This window comes from Canis aureus, chromosome 5, assembly GCF_053574225.1.
Source record: "Canis aureus isolate CA01 chromosome 5, VMU_Caureus_v.1.0, whole genome shotgun sequence".
NCBI lineage: Eukaryota > Metazoa > Chordata > Mammalia > Carnivora > Canidae > Canis > Canis aureus.
Genome location: NC_135615.1, coordinates 49917498 through 49937814, shown reverse-complemented (window position 1 = coordinate 49937814; position 20317 = coordinate 49917498). Strand labels below are relative to the sequence as shown.

Here is a 20317-nt window from a genome sequence, read left to right as displayed (position 1 = left end):
AGAGCGGATCAACGAAACTAAGAGCCGGCTTTTTGAAACAATTTATAATATTGATAAAGCCCTAGTCAGAGTTATCAAAAATAAAAGAGAAATCATCAATGAAAGAAGAGCAATCACAACCAACACCATATAAATACAAACAATTATAAGAGAATACTATGAAAAATTGTATGCAAACAAATTGGGCAGTCTGGAAGAAATGGACAAATTCCTAGAAACATACAAACTACCAAAACTTAAATAGGAAGAAACAGGAAATTTGAACAGATTCATAACCAGCAAAGAAATTGAATCAATGATCAAAAATCTCCCAACAAACAAAAGTCCTGGGCCAAATGGCTCTCCAGGGGAGTTCTACCGAACATTTAAAGAAGAGTTAATACCTATTCTCCAACTGTTCCAAAGAATAGAAATGGAAGGAAAACTTCCAAATTAATTCTATGATGCTAGCATTATTTTGATTCCAAAACCAGACAACATCCCCACTAAAAAGGAGAATTACAGGCCAATATCTCTAATGAACATGGATGCAAAAATTCTCAGCAAAATAGCAAATCAAAGTCAACAGTTACATTAGAAGAATTACTCACCATGATCAAGTAGTATTTATTCCTGGGCTGCAGAGGTATTTTAATATTCACAAGTCAATCAATGTGATACACATTAATAAAAGAAAGAACAAGAACCATATGATCTTGTCAAGAGGTGCATAAAAAGTATTTGACATAATACAGCATTCTTTCTTGATAAAAACCCTCAACAAGGTAGGGATAGAGGGAACATACCTCAACATCATTTTTATATATGAACAATGAACAACTAATTTCATCCTTAATGGGGAAAAACTAAGAGCCTTTCCACTACAGTGAGGAATAAGACAAGGATGTCCACTCTCATCATTATTATTAACATAGTTTCGGAAATATTAGTGTCACCAATCAGATAACAAAAAGAAATAAAAGGCATCCAAATCGGCAAGGAAGAAGACAGATTTTCACCATTTGCAGATACTCTATGTAGAAAACATGAAATAATCCACCAAAAAATTGCTAGAACTAATACATGAACTCGGCAAAATTGTAGGATATAAAGTCAATGTACAAAAATCCTTTCCATTTCTATACAGCAATAATGAAGCAGCAGAAAAAGAAATCAAGGAATTGATCCCATTTGCAAATGCACCAAAAATAATGAGATACCTAGCAATAAACCTAACTAAAGAAGTAAAGATCCATACTCTGAAAACTATAGAACACTTATGAAAAGAATTAAACAGTACAGAATGAAATGAAAAACCAATCCGTGCTCATGGATTGGAAAATGAATATTCTTAAAATGTCTATACTACTCAAAATAATCTAATGCAATCCCTATCAAAATACCAACAGCATTTTCCACAAAACTTAAACAAGTAATATTAAAGTGTGTATGGAACCATAGAAGACACTGAATAGCCAAAGCAATCCTGAAAAAGGAAAACAAAACTGGAAGAATCATGGTTCCAGATTTCAAGCTATATTACAAAGCTGTAGCTGTATCATATATCAAGATAGTATGGTATTGGCACAAAAACAGACACTTAGATCAAGAACAGAACAGAGGACCCAGAAATGGACTCACAACCATATGGTCAACTAATCTCTGATAAAGCAGGAAAGAATATCCAATGGGAAAAAAGTCTCTTCAACAAATGGTGGTGGGAAAACTGGAAAGTAACATCCAGAAGAATGAAACTAGACCACTTTCTTACCCTATACACAAAAATAAATGCAAAATAGATGAAAGACCTAAATGTGAGACAGGAAACCATCAAAATCCTAGAGGACACTGGAGGCAACCTCTTTGACCTCAGTTGCAGCAACATCTTTTAAATATGTCACTGGAGGCAAGGGAAACACAAGTGAAAAAGAACTATTAGGATTTTATCAAGATAAAAAGCTTTTGCACAGTGAAGAAAACAATCAACAAAACTAAAAGGCAGCCTTGAGAATGGGAGAAGATAATTTGCAAATGACATATCAGATAAAGGGTTATTATCCAAAACCTATAAAGAACTTATCAAACTCAACACCCAAAAAACAAAAAATCCAGTTAAGAAGTGGGCAGAAGACATGAATAGACACTTTTCCAAAGAAGACATCCAGCTAGCTAATAGACACATGAAAAGATACTTGTCACTTACCATCAAGGAAATACAAATCAAAACCATGATGAGATACCACCTCACACCTGTCATAATGGCTATTCAAAAATCAAGAAACAGCAGGCATTGGTGAGGATGTGGAGAAAGGGGAACCCTCTTGCACTGTTGCTGGAAATGCAAACAGGTGCAGCCACTATAGACAACAGTATAGAAGTTCCTCAAAAAGTTAAAATAGGACTACCCTATGATCCAGCAATTCCATTAGTAGGTATTTACCCAAAGGATACAAAAATACAGATTTGAAGGAGTACATGCACCCTATGTTTACAGCAGTATTATCAACAATAGCCAAATTACAGAAATAGAACACAAACATCCACTGACTAATGAATGGATACATATACACACAATGGAGTATTACTCAGCCATCAAAAAGAATGAAATCTTGTCATTTGCAACAACACGGATGGAGCTAGAGTGCATTGTGCTAAGTGAAATAAGTTAGAGAAAGACAAACACCTTATGATTTCACTCATATGTGAAATTTAAGAAGGAAAAGAAATGAATATATGGGAAGCTGGGAAGGAAGGAGAGAAAAAAACAAATCATAGGAGACTCTCCACAATAGAGAACAAACTGAGGGTTGATGGAGGGAGGTGGATGGGGGATGGGCTAAGAGGGTGATGGATATTAAAGAGAGCACTTGTGATGAGCACTGGATGTTGTATGTAAGTGATGAATCACTAAACTCTACTCCAGAGACCAATATTGCACTGTATGTTAACTAAGCACAATTTAAATTTTAAAAAATAGGGAAGGGGTTTTGATAGACTTTCCCCAAGGATGATATACAAATGGCCAACAAGCATATAAAAATGTGTTCAACATAACTAAACATCAAAGAAATGCAAATCAAAATCACAAGGAAATACCATCCCAAATCCATTAGGATGGCTAATATTCTTTTAAAAAAAATCAGAAAGTAACAAGTGGTGAGGATATAGAAAATGAGAAGCTTTTGTGCCTTGTGCACTGTCAACTAAAATGTAAAATGGTGCAATGGATGGTAAACAGTAGTGGGCTCCTCAAAAACTTAAACATAGAATTACCATAGGATCCAGCAATTCTTTCGAACAAATAACCAGAAGAACCACAAGATCTTAAAGACATATTTGCATGTGATGTTCACAGCAATACTATCCACAATAGCTAAAAGATAAAAGCAACTCAAACACCCATCAACAGATAAATGGAAAAACAAATATAATCCCTACCAACAACAGAGAATGGAATATTATTTAGTCATTAAAAAGGAAGGAAATCGTGGCTATAACGTGGATGAATCTTGAAGATATTATGCTAAGTGAAATAAGCCAGTCACAAAAGACAAATACTATGTGATTCTCCTCATATGAGGTATATAAAGTAGGCAAACTCATAGAAACAGAAAGTAGAATGGTGGTTCGTTCATGGGAGCTGGGGGACTTGGTACAAGCGGAGTTGTTGTTTAATGGGTACAAAGTGTCAGGTTTGTGAAATGAAAAAGTTCTGGAGATTTGTTTCACAATAATACACATCTACTTCATACTGCTGAACTCTATACTTAAAAATGGTTTCATGGTTGTAAAATGTATTTCGTAGTTCTTACCACATTTTTCTCTAAAGCTACATGAGTGGTTTAATTGGCTTCATTGCCCAAACAATTGCCGTGATCTTTTGTGAAAATGTGCTTTAGACACATGTCCAAGAAACTCCTCAGAGAAAGAGGCCGATGTTGTCCCTTTAACACTTAGCCCAGAGCTAAATGACATATGAAGGTAGGAAAGTACACAAGATTAAGGTTACCTATGCAATACAATTTAAAGAAAGTCAGAAAAAATCTATATGACTCAAAATATCTGCCCCTTAGTGCTTCAAAATTTCTCCTCTATTTTTGCATAATGCCTCAATTGCTTTCAGTTAAAATTTAGTATGTGCTCAACCATTAGAAAGGATGAATACCCACCATTTGCTTCGACATGGATAGAACTGGAGGGTATTATGCTGAGTGAAGTAAGTCAATTGGAGAAGGACAAACATCATATGGTTTCACTCACATGGGGAATATAAGAAATAGTGAAAGGGATTATAGGGGAAAGAGAGAAAATGAGTGGGAAAAATTAGAGAGACTGACAAAACATGAAAGACTCCTAACTCTGGAAAATGAACAAGGAGTAGTGGAAGGGGAGGCAGGCAGGGGGGTTGGGGTGAATAGATGATGGGCACCGAAGAGGGCACTTAACAGGATGAGCACTGTGTATTTTACTATATGTTGGCAAATCAAACTTTAATAAAAACATATGTGTGTATATATATATATATATGTATGTATATAATTAGTATGTATTAATAAGCATCTATGTTCAATAAGCAATTTTCAGGAATTAATATGGTCCTATGGCATTTTTTCTTCAACTAATGGGGATTACCATAAGAGATATTTTTAGAGAAGACAGGATTTAAGTGTAGGTCATTGGATACTTCAATGGAAAGCCATCCCAGGCGGAGTGCAACAAGTCAATGCCAGACAGTAGGACAGTAAAAAGCACTAAAGAATAGGGAGAAAGACTCCAGCGTTAATGAATTATCTAGTTGGATATCTGGAAACTTACTAAGGCTGTTTGGTTCTATATTCCACAAGTGGGGAATTTGAAGCACTAAGTTTTATTCCATTTAAATAATGATAGGCTGATAAAGTACAAGTGTAATTATAGAATGGGCTGTCCTTACTGCTTAGCTTTTGTGAAAGAAACATTATTTTCACCTACTTTAATACAAATGTATTGTATTTTGCACATCATATATTTTTTGTCTTTATTATTTCAATACTTTAGTGATTATTTTATTACAGTGAATTGATGAACTATTAAGAACATTCTTAAGGACATGCTGAGTTTTACTATAAAAATAGTGCCAATAAGATATCTATAAATAAAAAGTTCAGGCACATTATTCTAAATAGTTTTAACAGGACTGATCTTTAAAAAAAATTTATTTTACATTTATTTTACCATCCCATCAAATTCTATAAGCCAGTGGTTCTCAAACTTATGCGGAGATTAGAATCATATTCGATGGCTTGTTAAAATAAAGACTGCTGGACCAAGCCCGAGTTTCCTACTCGGTAGTTCCGGGATAAGGCCCAAGAATTTGGTTTTCTAGCATTTGAATTTCTAACATCTAGCCGATGTTGCTGATCAGGAACCAGAATGTGAGAATCCTTGCTACAAAAATTATTTTCAAGTAGCAAACTGAGCAAACGCCACGAGAGAAAATTTTGAGTAAAATAGATTTCTCAATAAAAAGTATCATCAACCCTAAGTTCATTCACTGCTTATAAATGACGTGGCTGTTTGGTTGGGTGGGCTTACAGCTCAGTAGACAGCCCAAATGTTCCAGGATAAGCGTTAGCGTAAGACTGTCATCATCTTCACAATGGCTCTGCTACTGTATGAAGGTCCAGCCTGAGGCACAAGGGCACTCGGTTTTTGGGTCGGTAGTCCTCTATTATGAAATGCCCATGGAATTCTGGCAATGTTCTGTCACTTTTCAAGCTCATAAATTAATGATAAAACTGAACTAAACAGCAATTTGTCCATGAGAATGACCCACTGCTATTATGTGGTCTGTTTAATGTCTCCTTGAAACACACCAATAGAGACATTTGCATTTATTTCTAAAGTCATACTGAATTTCTCTGTAGTTTCTTTATTTTATTTTCCATGAGGTGATCTGTGAGGAAGCGAGGCCCAGAACGTGATAGTATTCATAAACAAGATGTAAGGATAACACCAATTAACACTAACTCTTAGCAAGAGAACCAACGCATGATCGTATTACATCAAGTACACACATATAGCACTTCTTTTTAAGAAGAAACAGTTTTAGCACGTAATATTGCCCTCTCATTTATCCTGACAGAGTTAAAAAGAAGTTCTCTGAGAGTATACAGACCACAAATCAATATATTTTTAGGCTGAATTTCTCAGGTTTTTTTTTTTTTTTTTTGACAAGGTTGGTAAACAAGCAACTCAATTGGCTCTGAGATGAGTTCCTGGAGTTCTCCCCAAGGATCTTGCCACCTTCTCTTCCAAGGCTAAGCACTACCTCCATTGTGACACATCTCTACAGAGGCAGATACCTTGACTGGCTTGTTCCATCCATGGGGAACAATTTGAAAGAAGTAAAGTGTTGGTCCTTGCCAATGAGAGTGACATTGTACTAGGTGTTAGGGTCAGACTACTGAACAGACAGGGTTTCTGTCCCTGTGTAGGAGGTGTGAAGTGTGGGGACCAGCATCGAGCCTGCAGGGGAAGGCCATCTACACCTATAGCTAAGCCAACCACGGATAGAGATGGGACAGGAAAGGATGGTCATAGTATGCCCAATATGTTCTAGAACATACTATGGATATCTTTTAAAATATCTTTTGACGGATTCAATTGTTTTGTGATTGAAGGAAACCTAAAAGGTGCCAGACATAGCCCTTTGGAGTCATTCCATCCATAAATATTTTATGAACTGCCAAAAAATTCACTCATATGACTTTGATTTCTCCATAAATGTTAAGGTTTCCAGGAAAGGAAGCATTTCAGATGCCAAATTTCATATAAAAGTTATAACTTCCTTCATGATCTAACATATATTTTCTCTAATATAAATTATAAATGTGATAAAGAGACATGCTTTTTTTAATATATTTCTTTATTTTATTCAACCAGACAACCAAGATGACTCATATTTTTAGGAAACAGAACAAACCAACTGGTGACTTTGGTATTAACTGACAATTTAACTAAATTGCTCAATGAGTCAATTTAGTTATAACCCTGGCCAATAATTTTAAGAGGATGCATGTTTCCCTGTGTAGATCCAAAATACCTTTATATTTTTAAAAGATGTATTTATGTATTCATGAGAGACACAGACTGAGAGAGAGAGGCAGAGACATAGGCAGAGGGAGAAGCAGGCTTCCTGCAGGTAGCCTGATGTGGGACTCGATCCCGGATCCTGGAATCAGGACCTGAGTCAAAGGCAGACGCCCAACCACTGAGCCACCCAGGCATTCCCCAAAATATCTTTAAACCTAAAGACTACATTTGGTGGAAATATGTTGTTCCATTTGGTTAAACAAACCCTGAGGGATGACCTGATTTTCAGTATCCATCCTCCTAAAGGGAAATGGAGGCTGTAGTGGCCATACACTGTCTGTCTTATAATAAAAAAACTTTGAATTTCCTTGCTTTGAACTTTTTCTTTCTACTCCTATTGATCCTAGATTCATTCATTCATTCATTTGGACAATTTTTGGACAAAACTGTGTGCCCTGCACAGAGTAAGGTGCTAGGAACACAATGAAAAACAGTAAAATGACACAATCCCTGCCTTCATCATACAGACAGGTATTAATAAAATTATCACAAAATATAAAATTACACCTGTAAAGAAGAAGAGCACACTTTTATGAAAGTATAAAATAGGGGGAATTGGTTTCCCTGAGAATGAAACACTTGAACTGAGATGAGGAAAAATAATATGGACATATGGGTTATTGAGGTCAGCAGGGAAAGGTGGTTGCTCCGATCATCCATCCATGGGTTGGGGGGGAAGCTGAGGAGCTTAAATTAACAGTTTATCATTATGTCCCACAAATCTGTAGGTAAGACTAACTAAGCAATGTCCTGCACCATGTGGCATCAAATGCATTTTTTCCATGATATTCAGCTGGCAGCTGGGTTGGTCTGGATGGTCCAAAATGGTTTCACTCACATGGCTGCATTCTCCACAGGGACAGCTAGAAAACTGAGCTTACCCAGTCTCCTCTCCATCTTCCCCTTCTCAGTCTTCCCTTCCACATTCTCTCTACAGACAGACAGACTTCTAAAGCTTCATAAAGCTCGAGGTATTATGAGACTAAGGTAGAAGCCACTAGTTCTCTTAAAGGTTAGTCCCAGAACTCACATAATGCTACTTCACTATATTGCTCTGGTCAAAGTAATGGCAGTCCAGCCCAGATACAACAGAAGGAAAATGGACTCCATCTCTCAATGAGAGGAGTGTCAAAGAATTTGTACACATCTCCAATCTACCATGGTGTAAAAAGAACAGTGTATAGAAAATTACACACAAAAGGCCCTGTGACAGGAGAAACTCTGGTACAGTTGGGGAACTGTGAGATTTGTGTGATTTCAGTGCACAGATCCAAGTGGAAGTTGGACAAGTATATTAAGAGGCTGAGAGACCTCAAAATCAAATCAAGAATGGAGTCACTATTCTAAAAGCAATGGGGAATCATTAAAGGATTCTAAGCAGTGGATAAAATGATCAGTTATTCATCATTTAGAAGTGCATGTGTTTTATCATCTGAAAATTCCACATATGAAGAATGGCATTAAATAGCAGGACCCTGGGTCTAGAGTTGATATGACGGTTACATTCCTTATCAAGTGACTACAGCTTTGAAGGATAGAAGAAATGAAGGAGGGCTGATGTCTTGGTCTCTTCCTTAAAGTCAGTTGAAAATATTTATTTTATTATAATTTACCTCCAATGGGCACATGATGAGGTCCAACATCTCTCCAAGATGTTAAGACCAGAACTTCCTAAATGCCAGACAAGTTATTTTCCATAGTCTCAGCTCACTGCTCCCTCCTTTCTCTAATTAGAACAATGTCACAAATTAGAGTACTCACAGCAATCATGGCATACATGCCCAGGTTATTCCTGAACAGGTCTGTTTAGATGAGGTTATTATATATAGGTCGTGAGGTGTAGGGAGGTAAAAATGAAATACCCATGTTAAGGACTTCCTGGTCTTCTTATTCTCAACTTTCAGTAAATAGCTATTCCCACTGATGACAGAGATTAGCTGGTTGATAATTTTCTATGTATGAATCTTCTTTCCAAGGCAATGAGATTATTTTTTTAATGAATAAGGGTAAAAAGAACCATCAAAAAAAAAAAGAAAAAAAGAAAGAAAGAAAGAAAAACATGGGGGCAGGGAGGAGGAGAAGAAAGACATTAAAAAAATGAACAGAAAATGGACTGAATAACAATATCAAGCAAATTAATGCATGTAATTGTAGTTTAAAATGTTTGAAAAATAAAGGCCAAAATGTTTTCCAAATGTGCTAAAAACTATAAAATCATGGATCCAAGAATCTCAGTGAAATTGGAACACATGAAACCCAAAAATAACTACATGAATTGTAATCAGATTAACAAAAAGAAACTCTTCAGAGTAGCCAGAGTAAAAAAGACACATTACATACTGAGGAACAAATACAACAGTAACAAAAGATTTAATCAGAAAATATGCAAGATAGAAGACCATAGGGAAACATATTTAATGTACAGAACACAAAACTTTAAACCTATAGCCCTGTGCCCAGCAGCAATATTGTTCATTAGTTAAGCAAAAATAGAGATTTGGCCAAAAACCAAAAGCTAGGATTCTGATTTCCAGCAGAGCTACTGCATAAATGTTACCTTAATTTCTTCAGACAGAAGAAAAAAAAATGATACAAGATAGAAATTTGCATGTACACAAAGGAATTAAGGATACTATAAATGATATATGTGTAAATAAACAAAAATTTTCCTCATTTTAAAAAAGGTTATTTATAAGAAGATTGGCTAAGGAAAATAATAACATTTTGAATACAGAAGTGAAATGTAGGACAACAACAGCACAAAACAAAGAAGGGGAAATGAAAATATGCTGTTTGAGATTCCCACAAAAGGTATAAAGTTATGTAATACTACTGAATGTAGAGATATATATGATATCTCTGGAGCAACCATGAGAAAAAGGGAAACACAGAGAGAAAGGTAATAAGCCAATAAAAGCAAGAAAATTGAATTCTAAAACAATCCTCAATTAACCTAATGAAGGCAAAAAAAGAAGAGGGGAGGGGAACAAAGAATGATGGGACAAATAGAAAACAAATAGGGGTCATTGGATGGCTCAGTAGGTTAAGCGTCCAACTCTTGATCTTTACTCGTGTCATTATCTCAGGGTCTTGAGATCAAGCCCCAAGTTGGGCTCCACATGCAGCACAGAGTCTGCTTGAGATTCTCTCTTCCTCTCCTTCTTCACCCCTCCCCCTGCTCACACACACACACACACACACACTGAAATAAATGAATTTAAAAAAAAGAAGAAAAGAAAACAAATAGAATAGTAGTGTAAACCCAACCATACAAATGGTCACATTGAATGTTAAATGGTCTAAACAAGAGCTGTCCAGTAGAAATAAAAGATGAGATATAGCTATGATTCTACATTTTGTAGTAGACACATTTAGAAAAATGAAAAGAAGCAAGGGTATATTTTACCCTTAGACCACATCTCAATTTGGACTAGCTACATTTCAAGTTCCCAGTAAGCCATGTGTAGTAAATACCATGTTGGACAGCAAAGACATAAAACTCTAAAAAAGGCAGAGATTATAAGAGCGGATAAAAAAAAGCAAGATCCAAAAACATGCTGTCTATAAGAAACCCATATCAGATATAAAGGGAGACAAGTTCAGATTAAATAGATGCAAAAAGACATACCGTGTTTTAACTAATAAAAATAAAGAAAGTGGCCATGTTAAAATCAGATGAAGTAGATACCGGAAAAAGGAACATTTCCATGGATAAAGAGGGGCATTACAAAATGGTAAATGGGTAACAGTTTTCATTAGTAGAAGACTATTATTTTAGGGGTGTCTGGGTGGTTCAGTCGGTTATTCATCTGCCTTCGGTTTAGGTCATGATCCCAGGGTTCTGGGATCAAGTTCCACATTGGGCTCCCTGCTCAGTGGGGAGTCCGCTTCTCCCTCTGCTGCCCCCCTGCTTATGTTCACTTTCTCTCTCTCTCTCTCTGTCAAACAAATAATTAAAATCTTTTTTTAATGACTATTACTTGATATTCCACTTATATTAAATTCTAGAAAAGGCAAAAATGTAGTGATATAAGGAAGATTGTTGGTTGCCAGATACCAAAGGGTTGAAGTAGGATACTGAACACAAAATGTTATAAGAGAACTTCCTGAGATGGAAAAATTCTATAATATTAGGGTGTTGGTGGTTTTGATTCTAAACATGTGCCAAAACTCACCAAATTATACATTCAAAACTCAGAGTTATCATTGGGAGGCTTTTTGTTAAAATACACTACAGTTTGGTGGAATGAATACCAACAGTGAACTTTTATATTTCCTAAAAACAGTCAAACATGTCTACATTTAAAGGACTATTTTCAAATATCATTTTTAGGGATGCCTCCCCTCCCTTCATAAATGCTTCCAAAAATTGAGGTGAAGATCCTTTAAGTCCTTGGGGAAAGAAAAAAAATGTTGATATTCGTAACCAATTAAAGGAAACTCCCTTGGAAAGATGAAAACAGCCTCCTATGCACTGGCTTCCCTTCACTAACAGAGAAATCTGCTCACTTACTGAAGAATCAGAGACGGAGTCCTGCAGGAGTTGGCTGAACAGGGAATTACAGTGTGATGACAGTGGTCACATCCATAACACTGTGGTGAATAATATTACTTAAAGGAACATATTTGTTCCATAATATAACTAAAAGGAACATATTTGACTACCCAATTTAAAGCTGAAGAAACACATGCACATTTCTATCCCTTGAACTCAAAAAGTCATTTCATTATAATTCAGACTATATCTTATCAGACGAAAGCTGATATTTTATCAGTGAAAAGTTCTAATATCAAAGTGCCTTAAAGATGGCCTGTTATTCTCTGAATATTTGTGCAAAGAACAAAGATTGTGTTTCTGCAGTAGCAAAGCATACGATTTAAACAGGCATATTTTCAGGACCTTTCAACCCAGTTCTGAACTCCATGTCATTTGAACCAAGAGAATCTAAAAAGAAAAACTACAGCTTGTTAACAAAAAGAAAGAAAAAAAGAAACCCAACAACCTGAAGAAAGAACCAGAGCTTCAAGAACTGACAATATGCGTATATTTTTAATGGCATGCCAAGTACTGAAGCAAAAATCAGCTAAATAAAAGAAAAGGTTTAAAAATTCATGACTATGTACTTCTACTAGAGAAGCTGTGTAACAAGGATGACATGCAGCCAGTAAAGACCAGAATGATTAATAATGGGGTGCCAAAGAACCTCAGATGAGAGAAGAATCTAAGCCTGGCTGACTGCTTCAAATCACAGGTGGAGTGGGGCTGCCTCCCTCTGAAGGGAAGCTGGCAAAGTATAGGCTGAAATGAGAGCCTGAGCATGTATCCACGCTCCAAAGACAGAAACAAAATAAGCTTCCCAACTGGGACCTTAGTCCTAGGCCCACAGCTCAGCGATACAGATAATCAGAGTCAGAAAGCTCAAGAACTGAAGGTACCTAGAAAATTGCTAGTTGGGCAAAAGTGAATGTAGACAGAGAGAGAACGTACAAGTCAAGCTGAAGCACAAACTAAAGCTCCACTATCCTGAAAAAGACAACCAAACAAATCAATAACAGGAAAAATGAATTTACTGCAGGCAAAATTAAAATGAGAAAATGGAGCAATAAGAACTTAATTCTAAGTAGAAATGGAGAACATTTGTGTTTCCATAATTCTGTGGGATAAATACACAGGTCCTAGGGTATGAGAACACTTACTGAAGCATTTTTTGCAGAAGGACAGAGCTGAATAACAATCGATTAATTTGGAATAAAAGAGGAAAATGTAGTACACCAGCACAGCAGAAAAATATGAGGTAGTCAGAAGTAATATATAGCATGGATAAAGGTCAATATTAATGTTAAGCGAAACACAATTAAAATCATATAACTATACATAATGCATAATTTTGCACACTAAAACAAAACCAACACTAAATCGACAAAAGTATACACAAACATCTAAGTAAACACAATATGCTGGAGGCTTATGGGCAGGTATGAATGCATCTGAGGATAGACTAAAGATAAAAATAATTATTTGGGGGGGATCCCTGGGTGGCTCAGCGGTTTAGTGCCTGTCTTCAGCCCAGGGCATGATTCTGGAGTCCTGGGATTGAGTCCCACATCAGGCTCCCTGCATGGAGCCTGCTTCTCCCTCTGCCTGTGTCTCCGCCTCTCTCTCTCTCTCTCTCTCTCTCTCTCTCTCTCTTGCTCTTGCTCTCTCTCATGAATAAACAAATAAAATCTTTTTTAAAGTAGTAATTATTTTCTTAAATAAAAAAACTGAAGACAATGCTTGCATGAATTGATAACAGTGTACCATGAGCTAAGAGAAACAATCAGCTGATCTCATCTACCGAGGTACTTGAAAATAAAAAAAAACAAGATATGAATTAGTCAATCATGGTTTACCATTACAAATTCGCTTCCCCTGAGTAAAATTTCAACGGAGGATAAACCCACTTTTGGTAACACTTTATTTTGAAAAAAATTCTGATTCAATGAGTGAACACAGACTACAATGAAGAAAAAAATAGTTCTCTTCAATGTGTGGGATGAGTTGCTTTCACATCACTTATTAGTGAATGGGGATACATCACTCAACAAGGATTTAAGACATTACCTCAAAATGGCTGGAAATCCCAATTAGAGCTAGAAAGCTAACTTTTGGTGGAACAAAAATAGGAAAATTATCTTCATGAAAGCTATTATATGTCATCGTTTTAAAAGTTTTTGTATCCTATAAATGGAAGAGAACTAACCACATTTGCTCTGCACAAGCTTCCCTCTAGAAAAAAATGTATTTTTGGGGGGGGCTTCAGAAAAACCTTTCGTCATTTTAAATAACAAAAAAAAAAAAAAAATGGTATCCCTGAAAAGGTGAGTGCTTCTCATTCCAAAATATCTTTCACAATTATTGTGCTCAATAATAAAATTCTAATAATGTTGTTGGGTAACAGGTGGAGAGTCCACTTATCATGTTGAGCATTGAGCAATGTATAGAATTGTTGAACTATTATGTTATACACCTGAAACTAATATAATACAGTGTTATAGTTTAATTAAAAATAATAAAAACTCTTAAAAACGATATGCTTTGCAGAACAGAATCTACTACATGTCCCTTCGGTAGCCTACAGTGTGACTATCTAAACCCCTCTTGAGGGAATTTAACTCAGTACAGCATTAAAACCTGATAAGCCCATTACACTGCCTTTCGGAATTTCTGTTTAGAATAATCTCATGAATCATCGAAGCCCCCTGGTGAGTATGTGTTTGTGCTGCTGCTCAAGAAAAGCAGAAATTGTGCCTGAATTTTCCAGACAGACTATGTAGCTCATCCACTGAAAACTGGAAAAATATTTTGACAAGGAATGATCTAATGATGATGTTTTTGAACAATAGGGTACAGGGCTGAATTAGTACATCAAATTGTTTCCATCATTTAGTCTTAATTAAAGAGTTGATTTAGTAACATCCTACCCATTGGTGATAAAACCAATTAATAGAGAATTATTGTAAAGGTGGGAGTAATTCATTAAATTAAATCTGACAGGCTGTTCAACTAAATTAATCTGACAGTATAATCCAAACCATTAGGATATTAATTTAAGCTACCAATATTAGCATCTTTGTTTAAATCACTTTCCAGCTAAAGTCTCTCCAATCTATAAATAAGTTACTTTTTAAATTAGTGTTTCCATTTTCTTTGGGTAAATACCCAGCCATGAAATTGTTGGATCATATGGTAGTTCTATTTTTAAATTTTTGAGGAATCTCCACACTGTTTTCCATAGTACCGATACCAATTTATATTCCCAAGAGCAGTGCACAAGTGTTCTTTTTTCTTCACATACTCACCAACACTTTTTATTATTATTTATTTCTGATCTTTTTTTAAATTTTAGCCATTCTGACAAGTGTAAGATGATATCTTGTTGTGATTTTGATTTACAATTTCCTGATGATTAGTGATGTTGAGTATCTTTCCATGTGTCTATTTTCCATTTATATACCTTCCTTGGAAAAATGTGTATTCAGGTCCTCTGACTATTTTTTTAATCAGATTTTTTTTAGTGTTGAGTTATATAAATCCTTTATATATCCTGGATATTAACCTCTTATCAAATGTTTCATGTTCAAATATTTCCTCCTATTTAGTAGATTGTTTTTTCTTCTTGATGGTTGCCTTTCCTATAAACTATTTCTTTTTATTTGGATGTAGAGGAAATATATCTCAACATAATAAAGGCCATATATAAAACACCCACACCTAACATTGTACTCAAAGCTGAAAAACGTAGAGTTTTCTCTCTAAGATAAATAAATGGCAAGGATGTTCACTCTCATCATGTTTATTCAGAATAGTGTTGGAATACCTAACTGCAGCAATCAAACGAGATAAAGAAATAAGAGGCATTCATACTGCTGAGGAAGAGGTTAAACTGTGACTTTTTGCAGATGACATAGTACACATAGAAAACCATAAAGATGCCACCAAAAAAGCTATCAGAATAAATGAATTCAATAAAATTGCAGGATACTAAATTAATATACAGAAATTGTTACAGTTTCAATATACTAAAATGGAGTAGCTTTAAGAGAAATAAGAATATAATCCCATTTAAAACTGTACCAAAAAGATTAAAATACCTAGGAATAACGTTAACAAGGAGGTGAAAGATCTTTGGTCCAAAAGCTATAAAATACTGATGAAAGAAATTGAAAATGACACAAATGAATGGAAAGATACTCCATGCTCATGGGTTGGAATAATCAACATTGTAAAAATGTCCACAATACTCAAAGCAACCTACAGATTAAATGCAATCCCTATCAAAACACTAACAGCATTTTCCACAAAACTTAAACAAGTAATATTAAAGTGTGTATGGAACCACAGAAGACCCTGAATAGCCAAAGCAATCTCGAGAAAGAAAAACAAAAGAGGTATCACAATTCCAGATTTCCAGATAAGCTACAAAACTGTAGCAACCAAAACAGTATGGTATTGGGCACAAAAATAGGTGTATAGATCAATGAACAGGAAAAAAAAAAAAAACAGAAATAAACCCACATTTATAGGGTCAATTAATCTACAACAATGAGGCAAAAATATTCAATGGGGAAAAGACAATCTCTCCAATAAATGGTGTTGGGAAACTGGACAGCTACATGCAAAGAATGAAACTAGACCACTTCTTACACGATAAACAAAAATAAACTCAAAATGGATTGAAAACTTAAATGTGAGACACATTTCTCTGACATTGGCTGTAGGAAAATGTGTCTACTTATATCTGTTAAGGCAAGGGAAACAAAAGAAAAAAGAGTTTAAACTATCGAGACTACTCTCAAGAGTTTTTGATCCATTGAAAATACATGTATTTATGTATCATGTGGTTTGATCTTCATAATCCCGGGTTGCAAAAAAAGAAAGAAAGAAAAGAAAAAAATATTCTCATTGGCAAAATCAGTTACAGCAGTTTGTGGCTTAGAACCAACTCCCCACACCTGGAAATGTAACTAAAGTTTATGGCTGCATAAGAATTATTAACAGATCAAAGAGAGTGAGTCAGAGTTGTTTCTTTGAAAAGATAAACAAAATTGACAAACCTTAGACACATTAACCAGGGAAAAGAGAAAAAGGATGCTAATCAACAAAAATATAAAGGAAAAAATACAAGACACAAGACACAGATATTCATAAGAGGCTATTATGAACTATATGACAAAAACCTGGACAGCCTAGAATACAATGGAAAGATTCTTAGAAATCTACAACTTACCAAGACTGAATCAAAAAGAAATAGAAAATCTGAAAGGATTAATTACTAGTAAAGAGATTAAATCAGTAATCAAATGTCTCCCAACAAAGAAAAGTCCAAGACTAAATGGCTTCAATAATGAATTTTACCAAACATTTAAAAAAGAATTAACACCAATCCTACTTAATCTCTTTCAAAAAATCAAAAAGGAAGACACACTCCTAAGCTCATTTTACATTAGCATTATTCTGATACTAAAACCAGAAAAGGACACTACTAGAAAAGAAAACTACTATATTCCTGACGAATATAAATGCAACTTGACAGGATGAGCACTGCGTGTTATACTATATGCTGGCAAATAAAACTCCAATAAAAAAATATATGAGGGACGCCTGGGTGGCTCAGCAGTTGAGCATCTGCCTTCGTCTCAGGGCGTGATCCTGGAGTCCTAGGATTGAGTCCCACATCAGGCTCCCCACAGGAAGCCTGCTTCTCCCTCTGCCTGTGCCTCTGCCTCTCTCTCTGTGTCTCTCATGAATAAATAAATAAAATCTTAAAATATATATATATATATATATATATATATATACAGAAAATATATATATATATATATATATATACACAAAAATTCACAATAAAATACTAGCAAACTAAATTCAGCAGCAAATCAAAAGAATTATTCATCATGATAAAGTAGAGTTTACCCTTGGGATGCAAGGATGGTTCAACATCCACAAATCAATCCATGTGATATGTCACATTAATAGAATGAAAGAAAATACTAATATGATCATCACAATAGATGCAGAGAAATTATTTGACAAAATTCAACATCCATTCATGATTAAAACTCAACAAAGGAAGCACAAAATGAACATATCTTAACATAATAAAAGCCATATATGACAAGCTCACAGCTTGTTATACTCAACGGTAAAAGTTGAACACCACCCTCACCACATCTGTTCAAGATAGTGCTAGAAGTGCTAGCTAGAACAGTCAAGAAAAGAATAAAGAATAAAAGGTATAATAATTGGTAGAAAAAAAGAAAAGAAAAAAATAAAACTGTCTCTATTTGCAGATGACAGACTTTATGCATAGAAAATCCTACAGACTCAACCAAAAAGAACCTGTTAGATCTAATCAATGAATTTAATAACATTTCAGAACAAAAAATTAACATACAAAAATCAGTAGTGTTTCTATACATCTAACAATGAATTTTCTGATAAAGAAATAAATAGCATTTCTTTTACAATAGCATCAAAACAATAAACTACTTAGAAATAAATTTACTAAGGAGGTGAAAGACATCTACTCTGAAAATTATAAGACGCTGACGAAAGAAACTGAAGAAGATTAAAATAAGTGAAAAGTACCTCACATTCATGGATTAGAAGAATTACGTTGTTAAAATGTCAATACTAACAAAAGTTATTTATGGATTCACTGTGATCCCTATCAAGATCCAATGGCATTTCATATCGAAATAAAGAAAATACTCCTAAAACTTATATGGAGCCACAAAAGACCCTGAATAACCAAATAAATCCTGAGAAAGAAGAACAAAACAGGAAGCACCAAACTTTCTGATTTCAAGCTATACTATAAAGCTATAGCCATCAAAACAGTATAGTTTTGGAATAAAAGTAGACATATAGACTAACAGAATAGAAATGAGTGACCAGAAATGAACCCAAGTATATGCAGTCAATTGATACTTAACAAGGGAGCCAATACTCAAAAGGGAAAAGACAACCTCTGCGGGGATAATGGTATATTCACGTGGAAAAGAAAGAAACTAAAGTCATAACTTACATAACTCCCAAAAATTAACTCGAAATGGATTAAAGACTTACATGTGAGACATGAAGCCATGAAACTCCTAGAAGAAAATACAGACATGCATTGACACGGGTCTTAGTAATAATTTTTTAGATGTGACACCTAAAGCACAAGCAACAGAATCCAAAATAAACAAGTGAGACGACCTCAAACTGAAAAGCTCCTGCACAGCAAAGAAGCCACCAACAAGTGAGAAGACAACCTATGATACAGGGTTAATATGCAAAAAACACGAAGAATTCATACACCTCTACAGTAAAAACATAAAATAAATAAATAACTCAATTTAAAAATGGGCTAAAGCTTGAAGAGATATTTCTCCCAAATGAAAGGACATTCAACATCAGCAGTCATTAGGCAAATACGCAAATTAACACCACAATGAGTTAACATTTCACACTCATTAAAATGGCCATCATCAGAGACAAGAGATGACAAATGCTGGATGTGAAAGAAGGAAACCCTTGTGCACTGTTGGTAGGAATGTAAATTGGGACAGGCACTATGGAGACAGCACGGGGGCTGTTCACAAACCTGAATATAGAACTACCACCTGAACCCAGTAATTCCACTTCTTGGGGATATACCCAAAGGAAATGAAAACACTAACTCAAAAAGATATCTGCACCCTTATGTTCATAACAGCATTATTTGTAATAGCCAAGACACGGAAACAATGCTAATGTTCACAATGGATGGATAAAAAAAATTTTGGCATATACATACAAAATGGAAAATCAGTCATTCAAAAACAAAAACACAAAATCCCAAGGAAATTCACCATTTGTGACTACCTAGATGGACCTTGAAGGCATTATGCTAAATGGAGTAAGTCGGTCAGAAAAAGACAAGTATTGTATGACCTTGCTTGCATGTGTAATCTAAACAAATAAACTGACCAAGCTCACAGGAAAAGAGATCAGACTTGTGGTTATCCGTGTTGGAGGGGAAAAGAGAGGAGGCATGAAGGATGGTAACCAAAATATAAAATTTCCAGTTCTAAGATAAAGAAGTACTAGAGCTGCAACAGGGAACATGATGACTGCAGCTAACACTGATGTATGATATATATGAAAGCTGTTATGAGACAAAATCCTAACAGTTCCTATCACAAGGAGAAGATCTGTTTTTCCTTTTTCCTGTTTTTTTTAATTAGTGTATCTATATGAGAAGATGGATGTTAGCTCACCCTATTACTGTGGTCATTTCCAATACACGTAATCAAACCATCATGCTGTACACCTTAAATTTATACAGTGATGTGTATCAACTATTTCCCAATGAAACTAGAAAAATATATATACTAAAAAACCCTGCAGTGCTGTCAGCTAATAAACGAGTAGAGTTTTAAGCCACTGAGTTTGTGGCTGTTTGTCGTCTAGCAGTACAACACTAACACATCAGGGAAGTAACTCCTCATAGGGTTATGAAGATCACAAGTGTTCCCAGAACAACAGAAATAAGGACAAGGCCATCCACAGGTAGAGTGGTAAGGCAAATGCTCTAAGTGCCCACCCACAACTCTTGGGTCTTACGACTGGATGACTTCCCACTGCCAGAATCTGGATTTGTTAGCATGCAGGCTTTCTAAGAAGTTGGTAAAGGCA

General features: G+C 35.2%; 1 pseudogene across 1 annotated transcript in view; it reads right to left on the bottom strand.

The window, feature by feature from the left end:
- LOC144314166 (stAR-related lipid transfer protein 4 pseudogene) overlaps positions 1 to 20317 on the bottom strand; it is a 323954-nt pseudogene that overhangs the window by 164286 nt on the left and 139351 nt on the right. The window lies entirely within an intron of this gene.